This window comes from Chelonia mydas, chromosome 15 (genome assembly GCF_015237465.2).
Source record: "Chelonia mydas isolate rCheMyd1 chromosome 15, rCheMyd1.pri.v2, whole genome shotgun sequence".
NCBI classification, from domain to species: Eukaryota; Metazoa; Chordata; order Testudines; family Cheloniidae; genus Chelonia; species Chelonia mydas.
In genome coordinates this window covers 21,559,293-21,580,637 of record NC_057856.1, presented here as the reverse complement: position 1 = coordinate 21,580,637, position 21,345 = coordinate 21,559,293, and the positions used below count along the sequence as shown (strand labels likewise).

Sequence of the window (21,345 nt, the reverse complement as noted above, 5' to 3'; positions counted from 1 at the left end):
TTCTAAGATGGCCACCACGCTACATCTGTTTCCATCTGAAGCGGGGTTCACTTGAAACTGGCAGACTGTGGCTCAATAGTCTCTCAGAGTCTTGTGATGCAGCCTTGTGAGGTAATCAGAAGGCCTGGCAGCTGAGTTACAGTCCACTGTCCACTGGTGCTCCCAGGTTCCCTTAGGTAGGCAGAGGAGGGGTATGAGAACCTAGGCCCACCCTCTCCACCAGGTCCCAGCCCAGGGCCCAACAGGGAAGGGATGAGGAGAGGCTCAGTCCCCTCTAGCTTGTACAACAGATCAGCCCCCTGGGCCACTTCCTACCTCATCCTGTTCTCTCTTCAGTTTGGAGTGCGGTTGTGGTGCTGGGTTTCCTTCTCAGCAGAGGATTGGTGCCACAGTCTCAATAATTCAAACAGTCAGTTGGGCCTTCCCAGTTCACTTTGCAGTGTCCAGTTGTTCCCCCTTATTAGGGAGAAGTGGCAGGGGAGAAAAGAGGTTAGGTCTTGGGCATCCCTGATGGGTCTTAACCCCAGTCCAGACCCTTCCCCTTTGGATCCCTCTTTCTCAGAGGCTACAGCCTGGCTGGCTGCCTGGACCCGGACTCTCCTTCACTCTTTCCTCTTGCCTATCTCCTTTTAAGCAGGCCCTCCATCTGGAGCAAGCTCTATAGCTGCTGAGGACTGTGGCCTTCTTGGCCCAATACTGCTCCACAACTCCATTAGTCTTAGTGTGGGGTCTGTAAACCCAGTCACACCATCAGAAATGAATTTTGTTTTGTGTCAAATGACTTAATTAAAGGATGACCTCAGATTAATTTTCAGTCTGTCAGTTACAACTTTCATAGTTTCTGGGTTACAGAGGAAATTACTGAAGGCAACACAGAAAGGATGAGTGTTTCAGTAGACAAAGATTTTTCCTTTCTCCACTAAAATCCATGATTGCTGGCGTTGACTGATGAGAGTCCATTGATTCAGAGATTCTGAGGCCAGAAGGGACATCGTGATAATCTAGTCTGACCACCCGTAAAACACAAGACAGAGAACTTCCCCAAAATAATTCCTAGAGCCAATATTTTTTAGAAAAAACATCCAGTCTTGATTTAACAATTACCAGTGAAGGAGAATCCACCACCATTTTTATAAGTTGTTCCAATGGTTAAGTACTTTCATTGTTAAAAATTTACACCTTCTTTACAATCTGAATTTGTTTAGGTTTCAGCTTCCAGCCATTGCATCATGTTATGCCTTTGGCTGCTAGATTGATGGGCCTATTGTTAAATATTTGTTCTCTATGTAGGTAGTTATAGACTGCAATCAAGTCACTCCTTAACCTTCTCTTTGTTAAGCTCAATAGACTGTGCTCTGAGTCCTTCACTGGAAGGGTTGTTTTTTAATCTTTTAATTTTACTCGTGGCTGTTCTTTAAACCCTCTCCAATTTGTCAACATCCTTCTTGAATTGTGGGCATTAGAACTGATCCCTGATGAACCCCACTCGAAACACACCCATTCGATGATTCCCCATTTACAATTACATTTTGAGACCTATCCATTAGTCAGCTTTTAATCAATTTAATATGTGCCAGGTTTATTTGATATCTTTCTAATTTTTTAATCAAAATGTCATAATGTGATGATCTGGAGGAATTACAAATGAAAGATGTTAGGGCCATATTATGAAGTTATTCTGGATTTACACTAGTGTAACTGAAAGTAGAATTTGAACCTGTGCCTTTAATGGTAAAAGGAAAAATTCTGCCCTCAGATATGTGATAAACAGTACCTACTGATGCCAACAGAAGCTGCACATGTGCTTCTGAGAATAGGACAGTACAGCTGTTTCCAAGAACAAACCTAGGAAAAAATATGTTGATTTTCAATGTTGAAAAAAATCTGGTGACCTTTCCTTTGAAAACCACTAGCTATTTCATGCTTTGCAGGGGGGACTTCAAATTTGGCAGGGGATGTCTGTTGGGTTAGGGATATGCCTTCTGCTGTCCCTGCGAACATCCTCCCAAAATTTGGCTAAGCTATAAGACATTGAAAAATAGCAGTTCACACATGCTAGTTCAGTACACATACTAGAGTTTAATAGCCAAAATCTCCAAAGATTCTGCCCTCGCTGACCACAGTGAAGTTTCTCACAGCTCTTAGTGCTGACAAGATTGCACATGCACCATCCCCACAGAGCAAATGAACATGCTGCAGTCCAAGGTTACAGGGGCAAAGTCGTCATTTCCCTGTAATGACAACTCCTGGATGCTCCAGGCCAGGGTGGGACTGGACACTGGAACTGAGAGAAGGGAGTGTGTCTCTTCTGTGCTCTCAATGACCTCCCTGTGGGCACACAGGCATAAGAACATAAGAATGGCCATGCTGAGTCAGACCAAAGGTCCATCCACCCCAGTATCCTGTCTACCAACAGTGGCCAATGCCAAGTGCCCCAGAGGGGGTAAACCTAACAGGTATCGATCAAGTGATCTCTCTCCTGCCATCCTTCTCCACCCTCTGACAACCAGAGGCTAGGGACATTCCTTACCCATCCTGGCTAATAGCCATTAATGGACTTAACCTCCACAAATTTATCTAGTTCTCTTTTAAAACCCTGTTATAGTGCTAGCCTTCATAACCTCCTCAGGCAAGGAGTTCCACAGGTTGACTGTGTGCTGTGTGAAGAACTTCCTTTTATTTGTTTTAAATCTGCTGCCCATTAATTTCATTTGGTGGCCCCTAGTTCTTATATTATGGGAACAAGTAAATAACTTTTCCTTATTCACTTTCTCCACACCACTCATGATTTTATATACCTCTATCATGAAGGAGGAAGACAACTGACTCAAATAGAGGAGACAAGAGCCAGACCTAGAACACTGAGGGATAGAGCATGGGCAGTAAACTGGGACAAAGAATCCAGGGGGCAAAGACTGGGACTGGGAGGTGGCGAGTCAGACTGGAGGTTGGCAAGAAGGTGGAGACTCGGACTGGCTAGATACAGAGACTAGGTTTGGAAGCTAACAGGGAGTTAAACTATACAAGCAACCTTAATTCTGGAATTTCTTAACTTTTGATTACATGACGTTGCAACTTTAATAGTGTTTTTAATGCACCTGAACTCAGCACTAGTGCAGTTACACTGTTGTTGGAGGCTGTTCTAATATGGGTCAGGCTTGACAAAGCCCTGGCTGGGATGATTTAGTTGGGGATTGGTCCTGCTTTGAGCAGGGGGTGGGAACTAGATGACCTCCTGGGTCCCTTCTAACCTTGATATTCTATTCTATGGGTAGCTATTTTTCTGTGCAGATACACCTGAATGTGCAGCATTGGCTAGAGCATTGCTTGGTTCCCGCTGGACTGTTTTTTATACATCTTACATAGATTATTGCCCAAGACTGAGACAGTTGTAGCCATAACAATAGCACACAACACTTTTGTGTCAGCATTGCAGGGAAATTGGGTAATTGGGTTGAAATATGCTGATAGTGGGTCCTCTTTATGTGTTAGGAATCCACCAAAGTTAGTAACTGAAAAGGTCTCATCGGTCATCTAGTCCATTCCTTGTCTAGTACAAGATTCTTACTTACAGAGTCTGCCCACCCTTAGGAAATGATGTAAACCTTCCTCTTTGATAAAGTTTTTCAACTCTAACCAGAATGATGCCCAACGAAACAATTACCCTGCCCCCTCAAATATATACAAAATATTCCCCAAGTAGAGTTTTCTGTAACTGGAAAATGAAGAAGAGCCAGAGGCTCCTTGAAGTCCACTAGAACAGAAGTTCTCAATGTGGAGTTCATGACCTTGAGAGGGGCAGGGGTGGCAAACAGATGTCAGTGGGTTATAACCGCCTGGCCTTTTCCATATTATTAAATGGGAGGGAAGGGGGTCCCAGCTACAGGGGGCAGAGGCCCAAGGGGGTTCATAGTACAGAGCAGGTTGAGAGCCCATACACAAGGGATTTTGCCAATCTAATGAACATGGATGGCACACAGCTAGTACAGAGCTGTGAGTCAGCACCAAACTTAAGAGATACTGTGTTTTTCTACAGATTTTCCCAGTTCATTTTTCCTTTGTGTTTATTTTGCCATATCAGCTATTATTACAGCTTATCACCATTTCTAACATCTTTGAAAACCAGCCAAGACAACCCTGCTATATGCCTTTTGACAGAGTTTTGATTTGGAATTACTGGTTGCCTTGTTCCATTCTTAAAAAGAATAGCTTCTAAGTTACGTGTGTGTGGATGTGAGTCATAATGGAAATGTATTAACGAAATGAGCATAGCACTTCAAGTGATGAAATAGATACAAGTGTAAAAGTCAATGTCTGGCATTGCTGCTGTTTTACAAGCTGATTGGGGTATGCACTTGATGCCTAAAAGTTCATCATTATGGAGAACACAGTAGCAGGACACACATCAGGGATTAATGCAGTGGATTGATGCATTGCTGAAGGCCTGTTCTGAAGATTTAAGTGGGACTTAAGTGTTGCGTAAATTCTGTTATGGAAGGCACATTTTAGCACTAGTTGGTCCCCAGCCTCTTCTGATTTTCCTATAGTCTCTGTCAGATAATGTTAGAGGTTTCATGTAAAGACTTGTATACTCACAGGTTTTGTATTGCTTTAACTATATCAGTTTGAAACCAGTAGTGGATGCAGTCCTATCAATATAAAGATGCTTATATCAGTGTAGGTTATTCCGATATGTTAAAATACCATTATAAGGCAACCTTATATCAGTATAACTGTGTCCACACTAGGGGATTGTACTGGTATAAACCTAGCAGTACAAAAATCACTCCTATCCAACATAGATAAATCAGAACGAAAACTGTGTGTAGACCAGGCTTTACAGTCTCTCTAGGTGCTTATGGTAATACAAATAAAATAACAATAATAGGCAGGAAAAATGCTCCCAGAAATGTTGACATATCACTTGAGAAAAGGGCTGGAGCATAGATGATTGGTTTTGTGTCGTGACTCTTTCCCCCTGTCACCCACTGTCCCATCCTGAATATTTAATTGGATAAAACTATGTATGTTCCCCACAGTGAGCTGTCAGGCACAGCTAATGGGCCAGATTCTCAGCTGATGTAAATTTCATAGTTCCACTGACTTTAGTGAAAGTGTGTTGATTTACATTGGCTGAGGACTTAGCTTGTTACATTTTATATTTTTGATTTATTTTCCTTCCGTAAAGGACTACATCTTTCCAATTTTACACAACTACTGTTTGGGCAATAAAGTAACCCTTGTTTGTTGTGGCAGCCTGAGTCTGTCTGAGTTATTGTCCTACAGCATGGAAAAAAAAAAAACAGAAGGGAAGAGGATTTCACCCTGGTTCAATGTTTTCCACTAAAGTCTGTGGCAAATCAAGAAGGAAATGTGATTTATGGCCAGAGCTGGCTGAAAATGGGAGGATCCCTTTTTATGAAAACGTTCAAGGTTTTGAGAAAAAGGTTCATCCCAAAGAGGGACAAAACATCAAAATCCCCCAAATTTTCACCAAAAGGGATTTAAGAGAAAGCCAAAAAGGAATTGTTCAGCTTCCCATCAGTGAAACTGACAAGAGCATTTGCTTCTCTGAACACCCAACTCTGACAGCAGGAGCGGTGCTACCCATCCACTGGCCCTAGGGAGAAGGCAGAGTTCTACAAAAGTTTCAATGAATTTGCACTAGATTTGACAGAACACTTCATTCTGCTGAATAAGCATTTTCTGAAGAAACTAAAAGTGTAGTTGGAAAATTTTTGATCAGCTCCAATCATAGGATATATTCACTGATAAAGGAGTGAGCTATGGGTGTTAATAGCTAGTTTAATTGGTAAGGTGCTAGTAGCTGGCATTCAGGAATATATGACACAATTCCTGAGTTTTGTAGGACCAAAATAACAAGGTTGTGCATTGCAAATGGCTTCCTTTGACAGCTCTTACATCCGCTCTTAAGACCTGAGACTCAAGCTCTTTGGGAGGATTTCTGAGGCCCTCCTGCATGTATCCAAAATCTGAGCATGTCCTCAGGTATTCAGTGAGGGTAACACTTGCTGGAGAAGGAATCAAACCAGTGGTCCTGTCCAGGCAGGCGTCAGAGAATGTGATTCTTGAATGCATGAGCTGCACCATTGTCTATGTATATTTTACATTAGAGGACAAAGACCACATTATTTTCTCAGTTACACCAGGCAAACTGGAAAAACCTCTGCCAAAGTTGATGGTGTTACACTGGTGTGTATGACAGCAGAATTTGACCCTATGTTTTGTTTTGCTTAGTTCTTCCCCCAAATGTCTGCAAGGAACCTAGGTTTGGCTGCATATCAACAGGGAGGAAAATCCCAGGCTCTTCAATTTCCTATTGCAGGCAGATATGTCCAGAGAGCATGGACCAGAGACCGCAATGCCTGATACTACTTCTTTTCACAGGTTGGATAACAGAATCACCTTTGCCTGAGTGGGTGAATTGCAAGACTTTTGCAATTCCCTCATGGTGACTAGATTATTGTACCAGTATTTCATTTTATCCATGCATTGGAGAAACAAAACCCAAGTGAAGCAATTTCTGGTGAAAGGGAACCCAAGACTTTGTTGAGGGGTGAATGGGAGTTTATAGCACTATTACTGTCATCTGTACAGGAGGATTTTGACTACTGTAACAGGATTGAGCCGGATATACTCCTAGGTGTTTGGGGAAAGGTACAGAAAGGCTGCCCCATGCTAAGCAGGGACCTTTTATACTCTGTGACTGTCAGATCTGAAGGAATGAAAACCACTGGATAGCTTTGTCGTAGCTGAGGTAATGATTCTTGTTGACTGTTTTCCTGTTGCTGGGAGAGATAGGAAGAGTCACACTGTCTGACATCTAAGGAGATTCTGCAAGTAATTTGCCTGAGTCAGCAGGCCCTTTGCTACAGCCTGCAGATAGAAGGAAGCAGCCAGAATTCTGCTATCTGCATCACACCTCCAGGAGAGTGCCAGCGTAATGTCTAGAAAGGGGAAGGGGTTTTCATGACATACTTTTACATATAAATAACATATATATGGCTTCATTCTTCATGGTGTTCTTCCTTCCTGATCAGTTCTTTACTACCTCCCTCTTTCCTAACTGCAGGTTGTCACTTCTCTAAACCCATCTTCTCCCTAGCCGCTTAAAGTTAACACCTCTTTATTTCAAAAATTGGCTTTTTTTAAAAAAAGATTTATACTCTACTAATTGGCTTTTTTCACACTCTGAACCTCTTTTGCTGCCTTTTGCATGCAACTGGAACCTTTTCACCACCTAATCCCCACTTTTCACACTCTGATTACACTATTCTCTCCTTCCTTCCTTTTATTTCATTTCCAGATTGGTTTGTTCTCTTTTGCTACAGCTCTGGTGCTAAAAATCACTGTCTCTGAATTTCTAGATCTGCCATTTGCAAAATAAGGCTCCAATCCTGTAAACATTTATGCACATTCCTAGTTTTATGCTTGAAATCAGTGAGACTTGTAGCAGTGTTGCCAGCTCTCACATTTTACGGATCTCGTGATATTTGGGTGTTTCTTAAAGCCCATATCCCTGAATCCACATGATGAGAGTTTCAGCTTTCATTTTAAAATAAAATTTAAGTTTCTAGATCTCTTGGTTGTGTAACAGTTGGAAAATACAAACTCTACAGATTCAGGAACCAGGAGGCAAATAGAAACAACCCAACATTTATTATTTTTAAAAAATCTCATTATTTTCAAGACAGTCTGATGATTTGTTGGAGGCTGACTCATGAGTTCCGAAAAGTTGGAGTTGGCAATACTCAACTGAAAATCAAGCATGTTTATAAATGTTTTCAGGAGCACAGTCTGTCATCATTGATTATTACTACTACACTTTGGCCAAGATTTTTGTTAACTCTAAACCTAAAAGTCAGCAAGATGGGCTGCACGTAACTAACGGAACAATACTGCATGCAATGCATACAAAAGGTTGAAAAGAAGAATACCAGGGAGCCAAAGCCATGCTGCCCCAAATATATTTTAGGAACATCTGATCCCTACTGGAAAAATATTTCAATAAATATATGTATATAAAGTAAAATCTTTACATACATTCAAAAGAAAAACTTTAATGAACAGACTTTGATCTGCAAATGTAATTAGCATTAGAATTAGAGATGGAATGGAGATTTGTCTAAAAGCATTAATTCAAATCCCACGCCAGATTTTTCTTATCAGTGCTGTAATTCTAACAGTGCCTGTGGCAGATTCAGAAATCAGAAGAAAGGGACAAGGGCAGTAGGTCTCCCACTGGCAAAAAAAAAAAAAAAAAAAAAGAGTGTGAGATGGAATTAATCTATAATATCCTCAACCCAACGCTGTTTTTAAGGTATGAATTATTTATCTTCCAATCTTCTCAAAATGCCAGTAGAGCTGTATGAACCATTACTTTGATCTCACGGTGCTTTTTGGCACCACAGCGACTACAGTAAGATTGCAGCTAAAACCTATAGGCTTCAGGTTTATTTAACTTTCATAACGGAGCACATCTCAACAGCTGGTTGCTTTCCAGTAATTTGGAGGGTAACCTATTTGGGTCAAGCTGTTGCTTACTTCATATTCCTATCAGGATGGACATGTAAACAGGACCAAGTTTTGCTTACAATTATAGCCATCTAAGCTTTGAGTTACTCCAGATTTGCAGTGGTGTAACAGTGAGCAGAGTTTGACCTGTGGTACACAGAACATGAACTGAAGCAGAAAGGTTAAAATGGTCTTCTTTGTAATGTGTGGTCCTTTGTATTAAGATAGCTAATCAGTGCTTGAAAGGATGTTTGAATTTAGGATTAACCTCTTTGCCTAGTCCCATGAGCATCAGAGCATACAGACCTTCAGACAAAGCTTTTTGTTTAGTCAACAGTAATACCTTCTTGTGTCCTTTTCAAAGGGGAAGAGAAGGCCGCAATGTGCTTTAATTCATATATATCCATAGGTATAAACACATAGGGCGCTTGGGTCTATTCATGGACACATTTTCCAAATGTGCTTCTCAGTAGTCATGGTAAAGCTGTAAAAACCTTCCAAACTGGTGACATACATTCAGTATAATAAAGTGTATTCTGGCTAACTAAATGACTGGACTGTCTGCTGCCAGTCAAAGGTCAAAGCTGATATTCATAACTTATTTCAAATCCATTTCCAGCTTATTCTCTTTCTAAACTGTCCATACGGTCTCTTTAAAATAGATGTAAACACTTGAAATTTACCTGCTCACCATGGAATATGTCCTTCCTTTGACCAGTGCATTAATGGATTTATTTATTTATTTTTGGGGAGCGGGTTAGGGGTTGCTTGTTTTTTGTTGGTTTGTTTTCCTTGATTGTATTACAGTTACAGCTTTCACCTTCTTTCCCCCCCTTCCCCCGAAAGAAAATAACTTCAGTGGGAACAAAGGCTGAGAGGCTGAGCAAAAGGCAGCTGTAAGAGTCTTATCAAAGCCCTAACAGAGTGGGAATAATTATTCACACTCTGTTGGGGGTTCCAGCAAGACCATCTGAGGAAAAGGATCACTCGGTCTTTTCAACAAGAGAAATTAAAAGAAAACCACAAGAAATTCAGGGGAGAGGGGAGGCCTGAGGGAAAGATGTGAGAACTCCTCCCCCACTTTATACACTGTATTAGCTGCCCATTCCTAAGACCAGGTTGTGCCAGATAATGACAGCAGTAGCCATTTCTTAACAGATTTCTATTAATAACCTTCGTGAAATGACAAATAAAAGAGCTGAAAACCTGACCTTTCCCTTTTTATGAGTCCAACTGAACTGAGGTGTTCTGTTCCTCTTCCAACCCTGACCCAATTGCTCAGTCTACATATACAGGTACAAAAAATATTTAGAACTACCTCTGGGGTCAGCCTGGTCTTTCGATCCGCTGATTTCAGCTGTGGTTAGTAATTGCCATCAAGAGAGTATTTAGCAACAGCTCTTTAAAAAAGCTCATTTAATTATCAGTTGGCTTTTTAAAGAAGTATTAGCAATTGTACAGCCATAGCATTTGCAGCAGCTAAGGTACTTTCTATAGTAAATAAAAGGAGGTATAATCTATTTAAGGTACTTATATGGGCCCTGTTACCTCAGTATTTGAATCCTTCACAATCTGTAATGTATTTGTCCTCACGACACCCCAGCGATGCAGAGGTATAATATTGTCTCTGTTCTACAGATGCGGGAACTGAGGTGTAGAGAGACCAAGTAACTTGCCCAAAGTCACACAGGATGCCTATGACAGAGCAGGATTTGAATGCAAGTCTGCCCAGTTTTAGCCTAATGCCCTAACCATAGAACAATCTACCTTATTTATTTATCTTAGAGAGAGCCACTTGAAAAATGTTCAGAATCTGACATGTTCCATGGAAATGTTGACCAAAGAAGGGACAAGTTGCATGTTTTTTGCAATTTTTTTTTTTTTGGACCGACTATAATCTGTGGTAGAACAAGCATCTTTCTAAGGGCCTACTGTGTGCTGTCACCTGGAGGCAAACCTTGATGTACTAGAATATTAGGCAAAGAATGTTTTGGCATTTCCCCTCCCAATTTACCTGTAATCCAGGTTCCCACTCCAAAGTGCAGTGATGAAAAGCCCCCTAGAGAGAGCTCACATTCCTTATCAGAGTTCCCTTAAATGTGGCATGCTAAGGGGTCACTTATTCTTAATGCTGGCTTCAGTTTAGCTGGTGTTCCTACAAAGATTGATTCAGAGATAGCAATCTCCAGGTTTGACTACTGAAATACTTTGTATTATGGCCTTCTTCAGAAAACTGCTTGCACTCACTGGATGGAGTGTGCTGCCACATTTGTTCAAACAACTCACAATCAGCTAATTTGGCATGTTGTTCCATTCTATGCATGTTTGTCAACACTGGCAAGTTTGAAATCTTCAGCTGGAGTGAAAGATCATTGTTGGTCCTTATGTGGGTGGGAATTGTTTTTACAAATAGATCCATGTTGAGAATTGCTGGCTGATTTTCATTAGAGATAGGTCTGTACAACAGCTGAGATATCCTTAGCAGGTTCATTCACAGTTTCTTGAGGCTCACTCTACAATTAGACCTGCTCACAAGGACACCCCTCTTCCCCCTCCCTCCCCCCCCCCCCGCCCCCGATGAGCAGGCAGAAGACTCCAGATCGTGACTGTCATCCACCCTTCTCCAAAACGCTAAGGATGAGACTATCCAAGCCCTGGACTGTGCAAAGGATAAGGGAGAGTAAGGCCCCACCTTACTCCCTATTCAGGTTGTGACTCTGGCTCTGATGAGGAGAACATAGGATGCTTGCCTATACTCCCCATTGTGAGCAAGTAGGTGGAGAGGAGCAGGGAGTTGTAGCCCTGTTCAGTTCACCAGATGGAGTACCTGGCCAGCTCTCTGACTCTTAATTTTTTTCTCTGATCAGATTCTGAAACAGGATAGAGTGTAAGGGTACAATATAGCCCTAAGAGACGCAAGAGGCTGCATCTCCCCAGTTACTATTGTGGTGTCTAGGGAGCTCTGTACCACTAATTGTCTTTGTGGGTCTGTGAGGGGTGAAATTCATTTATCCCTACAGCGTTATTTTGGGTTTGTACATCTTTCTCCCCCCCCCCCCCCCTTAGCGAACTTCAGAAACAGTATCTTTGGGCATGGGTACCATTCCCGTTAGACTAACCGTCTCATATGGCATTATGGGAGGGCAGAGCCTGTGACCCTACCCCAGGAATAAGATATTGGGGGGGTTAGCTCCAGCATCCCTAACCCAGCATTCTGTGGCCACAGGAGATTGAGCATTCCTGTCTCTGAACAGGGAGAAACCCTGACTACAGTTTCTGGGGCCTGCGCAGGTGAATTTATTTGTCCAGATAGGGCACAAGCTCATGCTTTTTAACTACAAATACAAAATGATCCCCACAGTCTGAATATGAAGAAATGGCAACCAGACTACAAGGTGGCACATATACAATAAGGAACAATTGTGCATTGGCTGAAGGGATGAACTAGATGACCCTAAGATCCCACAGACAAACCAGTAGTATCTAGATGCCCCAGCAGTGATTGGGGCCCCATTGTTCTAGGTTCTGTATAAACTATAAACACACAGTAAGAGACAAAGCAAAGGACAGGAGGGGAAGCAGAGTCACAGAAAGAGAAAGTGACTTGTTGGAGGTCAGTGGCAGAGCTGGAACGAGAACCCAGTTCTCTTGAGTTTGATGTAGTGCTTTCTCCACTGGCTGTGCTGAATCCGTGTGCTCAGTCCGGTTGGGTCCATGTTAGTAAACAGTAAATCTCCAGCACAAAATTGCTTCTGCAATATTCTGTTATAAATGTTATAAATATGTTATAAATGTGCTGGATACCAAGGGGAAAGTGTTCTCTAGTGTCAAAAATTGTTGGTGGTTTGTTTTTTTTTTTAAATAAAAATACTTTCAAAAAGAGAGAGGATTTTTTTCCTTATCTTAAGGGGGGGAAAGCAGCAGGGAGTTGCTTTCCTAAATCTATGCCCTTTAAAATCCAGCTCAGAATACCCTATTAATTTATTATCTCTTTCTTTCCTAGCATCATTTTTTTGAAAAAAATGCCCATCCCATTGCAGATCCGTGGCTAAGTTATTCTTAGACCCAGTTCAGTGGTGGAGAAATTACAAACAGTTTTTCCCCTTTTCCCCAGTAGCAGTGACTGGTGACCACATGGCAAAAGCCTGCTGATTTTTCCACCAAAGCAAACTAAAGCAGATAAGGTTTGTTTCTCTCCACTGATACACAATGTAAGGATGTGCCACTGGTGGAATCCCTGTGCCACAACTATTTGTTAGCAGGTCAAAGCACTGAATATCAATCGACTAATTCCTTCACCCCTTCAACCCGATCTCTGACTGGAATGTAAACTTCTGTTGCACGGCTTTCACCTTTGGCCTTCACCATCTTCATGGCTCCACACTTCAAAGAATGCTGTTCATGTAGAAAATGCCTTATTGAAGGAATGGTCAGAGCTGCACAATTATTTCAAAACACTCTACATTGTATTTCAGCTGAGGACAGGAGAACTGGCTAAAGTCTGAATCACTTTCAAGATCCAGATCTAAATCCTAAGGTTTAGAAATATGAAAGTCAAAACTACAATAGTCCAAACTGACAGTGCCTATTCTTTGCTCCTTGAAATGTGGGGAATTAAAGAGCCGCTCTCAGTTTGACTACTCACCTTTCCATTTTTGAGGCACCCAACAAAGTTATCTGTGCTAATGAATACATTTTTTGATTGTTGGATTACACAGATTATTTTCTGTCATCTTCCAGTCCTTTAAACAATTGCTTCCTTTGAAATCCCTTATGCAAGAAACATATGACCTTACAACACTCTTATTTCTCTTTTGTATTTAACATCACAGGCCTCTATGTGGTTACACACAATATGGGGAGTGCTACAGGTCAGGGTTGTGAGGTGGTAGCTTAAAGCACAGGGTGCTCGATCATTGAAGTTAACACAGGAGATACAAAAGGAGAGGAACATGGAAGATGATTTAAAAGTAAACATTTTTTTAAAAGATCAAATATAATCATGGGTAGTTTTAAAGCTTCATAAACAAGGAACATCAATTGAGTATACGCAGGACAAGGTATACATTTGTGGGACAGCAGGTAATGCGATGAGTTACGAAACAAACATTAAACCAATCTAAAATGAGAACTGATTTGGAGAGAAGCCAGTGGGTCCATATTTGGTTGGAGCTAAAAATACTAGTGTAGACACTCAGGCTGGAGCCCATGCTCTGAGGCCTTGGCTACACTTGCGAGTTATAGTGCAATAAAGGAGCCCCGGGCACACTAGCTCACTACCCGTCCACACTGGCAAGGCACGTAGAGCACTACAGTGCTGCTGGTACTCCACCTCGGCGAGTGGAATAACATTTGCTGCACCTTGGCTACAACGCCCGGGTGTCAGTGTGAACGGGGTGTTGCATTACTGCGCTCTGATCAGCCTCCGGAAACATTCCATAATCCCCTTAAGTCAAGTGGCCACTCTTGTCATTGTTTTTGAATCGCTGCAGGAATGTGGATATGCCCTTTCAAAGCTCCGTTTCTGACAACCGGCTGCTTATCTGCTCCGAGACAAAGCAAGCATTAGTGTGGAATGCTGTGTGTGAGAGAGAGAGGTGGGGGAGGAAGGGGGGTCTGCTGCTGTCTGAACTTACAAGACAGCATGCTGACAAGCTCTCAGCCCCACAAAAGCTCACTCTCTCTCCCCCCACATACAACACACTCCCTGTCACACTCCACCCCACCCCACCCCCCATTTGAAAAGCACATTGCATGCTGGGATAGCTGCCTATAATGCACCTCTCCCAATGCCACTGCAAGTGCCGCAAATGTAGCCACGCCAGTGCGCTTGCAGCTGACAGTGTGGACAGACTGCAGCGCTTTCTCTACTGCGCTCACCGAAGGCGAGTTTAACTCACACAGCTCTACATCTGCAAGTGTAGCCATGTCCCTAGACTCTCCCCTTTCACAGGGTCTTTTATAGCCCTGCAGCCTGAGCCCCGTGAGCCTGAGTCAGCTGACCAAGTCAGCTGTATGTCTTTTATTGCAGTGTAGACATATCCTATAGGCATACAGGGTTTCAGAATCTGACTTTATACTTATAGTATGAAAAGCAGTAATTGCTGAGAAATCAGATGACAGGCAATTAAAAGTAGGGTGACCGTACAGCAAGTGTGAAAAATCAGGACAGAGGGTGGGTAGTAATAGGCGCCTCTATAAGACAAAGCCCCAAATATCGGGACTGTCCCTATAAAATCAGGACATCTGGTCACCCTAATTAAAAGTACTGCGTCAATGTATCCAAAACCAATTGAAGTTAGTGGGAATCTTTCCATTGATTTCAGTGGATTCTGGAGGAGGGCCTGAGGGCCACATTTTAAAAGAACTCAGTTCTCATTTAGGCATCCAAATAAACAGCCAGATTTTTAGAAAAGCTCAGCATGTTGGCTGTTTTGAAAATCTGGCAAAAATGTCACAATGGGAGCTGCTGAGCACTGGGCACTTTTCAAAAAGTGACTCTTATTTCGATACCTAAATGGGAAATCTCACACTGCTTCCACTGAACACTTGAAAATCTGGCTCTGAGCTCTCTGAAAAAATCTGGCTCCACCTGCTCAGAAAGGCCAATTTCCCAAAGCTGTTGCTTCATTCTGAGCAACACTGTTCCACGGTATTGGATATGGGGGAACAGCAGCAAATTCTGTGCCACCATGTCAGAGAATGGTGTAAACTGTACCGTCAGGCTCATCACATTTACTGTGTGCGTATACATATTAACAAATACACAATAGTGTAGTATAGTATAATGGTTTTATCCTTTAAGTTACTCACAAAAGACTTTGCCACGTGTGAGTAATACAGTTGTCCCGGGAAAATACCAAAAAAGCCTTTATAACGCCCTACAGCACATGTCACATATTCTCCCAAGTAGTAGGGAGCCCAAGTTTTGCACATCTCAAAGCTGGGCCTTACATGTGATAAAAGAAAAGGGCAATGCTGTGGTTAAGGCACAGGACTGAAGGTCAGGAGCCCTGCATTCAGTTCCTATCCAAACTTACTGTGTGACCTTGAGCAAGTCACTTCGCCTTTCTGTGCCTCAATTTCCCCAGCTGTAAAATGGTAAAAATTTTTACCTTCCTCAACAGGACTGCTGTGAGGCTTAATTAGCCAAAGTGCTTGGAAGTCCTCAGCTAGAAGGTGCTATAGAAGAACAAGTAAATCAGACAAAAAAGGTAAGCGATATGTCTAACTGTCTGTACAAATACAGCTTGTATGTATAGTTCCAAAGTTTTGCACGTGCAAATTTGGATGCCGCAATACAGAGGCCAAATTTGAAAATATCCTTTTGATTTGAAAACACACTATTATTTCACAATCACTGAATTTTCCCCAATACTCACCCATCTCTATGGGAAAATAACAAGAGCTTATTTATAGTTATGGTCACCGGGGACTCTTAGATAGAAGAACGTCCCTTTGATTCACTGCAGAGTGATTTGAAACAGGAGGCTATTCTGATGTTCTGACAGGAGGCTGAAATGCTTTAATCATTAATTGGATTGTGACTGGTTTTGCAAAGAATGCATTACATATCCTTTTGGGGACAGCATGTGGTATGCACTGGCCATTACTCCATAAACGTTTATGCTTCACCCGTTAATTTTGTGCATAGAAGGTGCTCAGGACATCAGAGTGTGCCATGTGGACTGGACTAGATGACCTCTTGAGGTCACTTCCAGTCCTACCATTCTATGTGCTTTTTGTATGTGATTTGGGTTTTTTTCCCTTGTGTTCAGATCACAAGTAGAATAAGTCTAACAATTTGCATCTAGTGACCAGGGGATTTTTGTCTACCTCACAAAATTCCTCAGGAGAGGAGAGCTGTACTCTCCATCCTGCTGTCTGATTGCAAATCATGCATCGCTTGACAGAGCAGTATGGAAAAGCTTGCTCAACTCTGCCTGTCTCTAGCAAGTTTGTGCCAGCCTGTGGCTTCCACCAGTCATAAATGCACAACAAATTCACCTAAAATAAAAAACAAGGAACACTTTGCAAAAACATTGGGGCACTCTGGGTAATGCCAAGTAGGCACAAGAATCTTTAGCCATGCCCACAATGCACCAAAATTAGGTGTGCCCACCCCTGGGTACCAGGCAGTCATGGATGCACCTGGCTCTATCCCCTGAAAATCATTTAGGAAACTAATTGAAAATGACGCACCTGATTAGATGCCAAAACGGCTTTGAAAATTCTGGCCCTAGCTTCCAGAGCATTGCAAGAAAAAAATATTTTGTTCCCTATGGTATTTGATCTTACACAGACCTACAAGTTCACCGTAACCCCTTACACATCAAAGGGTTAACAAACAAGCAAACAAGAGACTTTAATCTTCTGAAACAGGCACCTCTCCAAGAACATAGAATGCCATGTAAAAGCTCTATGGAAGAGTCACTGAACACTTGCATAAATGACTGAGGTACTAGTACTGCTGAAAAGGATCTGGGAGTTATAGTGAACCACCAACTGAATATGAGGTGTCAGTGTGATGCAGCTGCAAAAACGTTGATATCATTCTGGCACGGGAGGTAATTGTCCCGCTCTACTCGGCACTAGTGAGGCTCCAGCTGGAGTACTGTGCCCAAGTCAGGGCACCACAGTTTAGGAAGGATGTGGTCAAATTGGAAAGAGTCCAGAGGAGAGCAACAAAAATGATAAAAGGTTTAGAAAACTTGACTTATGAGGAAAGGTTGAAAAAACTGGGCATGTTTAGTCTTTTGAAAACAAGACTGAGCGGTGACCAGTCTTCCAATACATTAAGGGCTGATATAAAGAGGACGGAGATTGTTCTCCATGTCCTCCGAAGATAGGACAAGAAGTAATGGGCTTAATCTGCAGCAAGAGAGATTTAGATTAGCTATTAGGAAAAAAATTCTTACTATACTGGTAGTTAAACTCTGGAAAAGGCTTTCAAAGGAGGTTGTGGAGTCCCCATCACTGGAAGCTTTTAAAAACAAGTTTGACAAACACCTGTCAGAGATGGTCTAGGTTAACTTGGTCCTGCCACAGTGCAGGGGGCTGGAATTGATGACTTCTTGAGGTCCCTTTCAGTTCTACAGTTCTATGATAATTACAGATGGACTTGTCATAAAAGTGCTGCTCACATTTGGAGTTAACTTCTGGGAAGTTCAGTGCCAGAACTCAACTTTTCAGTTTGGTCCATCTCTGCTCATAATACATCCCCAATGCTATTGTGGTTCAGACCAGTCTCCTGCACCTGCTTGGGGAGAAGAACTTCAAAATAAGCTATAATGCCGTCAGACATTTTCTTCCAGGTGTCATTTGAACAGTTTCAACACTCATATACTGGGGAGACAGTCCCCTTTACCCAGTGATGAGCTGCCAAAATCTTAACAACGGGTTCCCTCCTCACCCCACGAGGGGGTCGTTGCCCACCCCCGCCCCCCGGGACTCTTGCCCCATCCAACCCCTCCACGTTCCTTGACACCCCGCCCCAGGACCCTTGCCCCATCCACCCCTCTCCCCTGTCCCCTGACTGCCCCCAGAACCGGGCAGGAGGGTCTCATGGGCCACCGTAGTGGGTGCCTACCCCACCCTTAAGAGCCAGAGGCACCTGCCGGGGGGCGAGGTGAGGAGTCCCGGTGGTGCTTACCTGGGACAGCTCCCAGGAAGCATCCGGCAGGTCCCTCTGGCTCCTAGGGGTGGAGTAGCGTAGCTAGGGGGGGAACAGGGGCCGCTCCCCCTCACTGATCACATCAAAAGTGGCGCCTTAGGTGCCGACTCCCTGGGTGCTCCGGGGCTGGAGCACCCACGGGGAAAATTGGTGGGTGCAGAGCACCCACCGGCAGCTCCCCACCCCGCGCCCGGCCCCAGCTCACCTCCGCTCCACTCTGCCTCCTCCCCTGAACCCACCGCCCCGCTCTGCTTCTCCGTGCGCCCCCCTTCCCCCCGGCTTCCCGCAAATCAGCTGTTTGGCAGGAAGCCGGGGAGGGCTGAGAAACAGGCCGCGGCTTCCCGCTCAGGCCAAGGGTGGTGGAGGTGAGCTGGGGCAGGGAGTGGTTCCCCTGTGCACCCCCACCCCGGGTTACCTGCTGCAACGTGGGTGGCCTTCCTCGCGCCCCCTCCCCCCCGCCTGACCTCACCTCCACCTTCCTGGGCCTGAGCGGGAAGCCGCCGCTTGCTTCTCAGCCGGCCCCGGCTTCCCGAGCAAACAGCTGATTCGCGGGAAGCCTGGGGGGTCGGAGAAGCAGCACGGGGCGGCGCGTTCAGGGGAGGAGGCGGAGCGGAGGTGAGCTGGGGTCGGGGGTGGAGGGAGGAGCTGCCAGTGGGTGCTCTGCACCCACCAAATTTTCCCCTTGGGTGCTCCAGGGCTGGAGCACCCATGGAGTCGGCGCCTAAGGCGCCACTTTGGGCCGGTTAAATTTAGAAGCCCTTTTAGAACCGGTTGTCCCTCGCGGAACAACCGGTTCTAAAAGGGCTTCTAAATTTAACAACCGGCTCCAGCTCACCACTGCCTTTACCTTGTGCAACCTTTTCAAATTCCTGTGCTGGTTGGGGTAAAATCTGCATTGTTTCTACATTTAGGTATAAACCTTAATTTCACACTATTACTTCAGCCACAGGCTTTTACCATCTCCTGAAGTGATTTAGTCTTTATTAACTTTGACAATAGTTGTACTTCTTGTCATGCCAGTAAAGTTATTGGAATTGTTTCCTCAGGCTTGCTGATAAGCACAACCTCTTTAGCATAACACAGACTGCAGCATGTCTCTATGTTTGTGCCATCATCGTAAACTATAAAGTATAGTAAAGTAACTTAAGGGATTTACTTGCCCCATCCTGTGGCAAATACAAAGGCAAACAAAAGAATTTGCTGTATGTGGTCAGCCATATACAAGTCCAATATCAAATAAAAAACCCTCTTGAAATTGCAGTTCCTTCTCTAAGTACATCTGGTTCTGATCCTGCAAGTCTTGCATTGAATTAGACTACTGTTGAAATCAATGGGAGTTTTCTGTGTGAGATGACCTTTCAAGGTAATTATTTCTAGTTATGGAAGAGTCCTACAGAAATTAATAGGGATGAAACCAATAGGGTTCTACAGAAATTACTTACTCTTAAAGCTATACAATTCAACAGAGAACACAACACTTTCTATAAGTTTTTTAGAACTATTGTATAGCATTTATAGCAGGGACATAATTACATTTCGGATGATTTAAAAAACACACAATTGTTATTTTCTATTAAATGCTGTAAGGCATAAGGTCTAAAAGAAAAATTAGGGCTAAATTCTCAACTCTTGCACTTGTCATGTTGTTGTATACGCTAGCCATCGGAAGGCCAACCTGATTCTCCAGTGCCTTGTACCTTGGGCAGACATTCATACCTGGGTGAAGTGGATGTAAAATGCTCCCATTCTGATTTTCTAGCATTTTATATCCACTCCGGATTAGTGTATGCAAGAAGCAAGGCAGTGGGGAAGTTGGGCCCTAAGTGCTGATTTAAGGATCCATATTTGGAGTTTGGATAGCCTGTGCTGGCAGCCTTGTCTGGAAATTAGGTTCCCTTTCAAATGCTTGTCCATATGCATATTCCATTACTGGTGCACATGTACCTCCTATGCCAGAGATCAGAGTCTTTTTGGACAGTAAAAAGAAAAGGAGGACTTGTGGCACCTTAGAGACTAACAAATTTATTTGAGCATGAGCTTTCGTGAGCTACAGCTCACTTCATCGGATGCATAGGGCACACATTCAGTCCTTGTGCTTCACTGAGAGGCCATATAAGGGTGTCGTTCAATTTCTCTCACTGCCTCATGGCTTAGAGATGGAGCCCAACAATCAGAGAGACTGCTTTTAGATAATAGCTTTTACAGTTAGTTTTATACTGTCGTTTTAGTAATTTTAGTCTTTCAGTTGCCTGTTAGTAACTGAGGGTCTGATGATAGGCCCTATTGGACTAATTGAAGACTGACTAATTGAGAACTGAGCCCAGGGACAGGGCTGCAGACAAAGCCTTTGTTGAGGGCTCCAAAAAGGCCCTGTTGGATGTGTATCCTAGAAGGCGTCTGTTTGTTTGTACACCCACAGATTGTGAATGCTGAGTCACTGAACACCCGCCTGAGAACACCAGGATGACTAACAGCGGGCACCTCAAGCAGCACAAGCTGAGAAGAGAGCAGGCACACGCACACCCAGCCAGGGGGCACTCATAGAACTTCCTTCTTCTACACCCCCATGCACATGCAGTAAATTCTAAGGGCATAATTCTGCCCTCTATACCCACAGTGAGATAAAGATTAGTGTAGGGGGGTGGCAGAATTCAGCCCTTATACCCACAGTGAGATAAAGATTAGTGTAGGGGGGTGGCAGAATTCAGCCCTCAAGAAGCCGTGTTTCCATTCCCTTAGAGTCTTGCAAGGCTGAATTGTTGGAATTTGGAACTCTTTGCTGATTAATATAAGTCAATCCATAGGCTTTATAGGTATTCAAAGTTTCATATCCCTATTACTCCTTCCTGCTGCCATAAACTGAGAGTTACAATAGCACCTTTCTAGAAAGTACTTGATACAGTCAGTTTCTTTAAAGAATAATCAAAAATATTTTATCGACAGCTGTTAGAAAATTCAATAAAAATACTTCATCTGGGGAAGTCAATGAATGGATCATGATCAAACTTTTATATGGGATTTAGGCTGGATTTGAAGTTTCTATTTCAAAGCATAGCATCTCCTCCAAATTCCTACAGTGCACATTGGCATCAGGATTGCTTTTCAGAGGGAGCACATGGATACACTGAAACTAAAGC

At 43.3% G+C, this 21,345-nt stretch overlaps 1 long non-coding RNA gene across 1 annotated transcript in view; it reads left to right on the top strand.

The window, feature by feature from the left end:
- Nucleotides 1-20,817, top strand: part of LOC122463033 — a 28,628-nt gene extending 7,811 nt beyond the window's left edge. The window contains exons 3-4 of the long non-coding RNA XR_006285991.1: nucleotides 15,663-15,749; nucleotides 20,628-20,817. This is a non-coding gene — a long non-coding RNA (uncharacterized LOC122463033). The remainder of the gene's footprint in view (nucleotides 1-15,662; nucleotides 15,750-20,627) is intronic.
- Nucleotides 20,818-21,345: the final 528 nt, after the last annotated feature.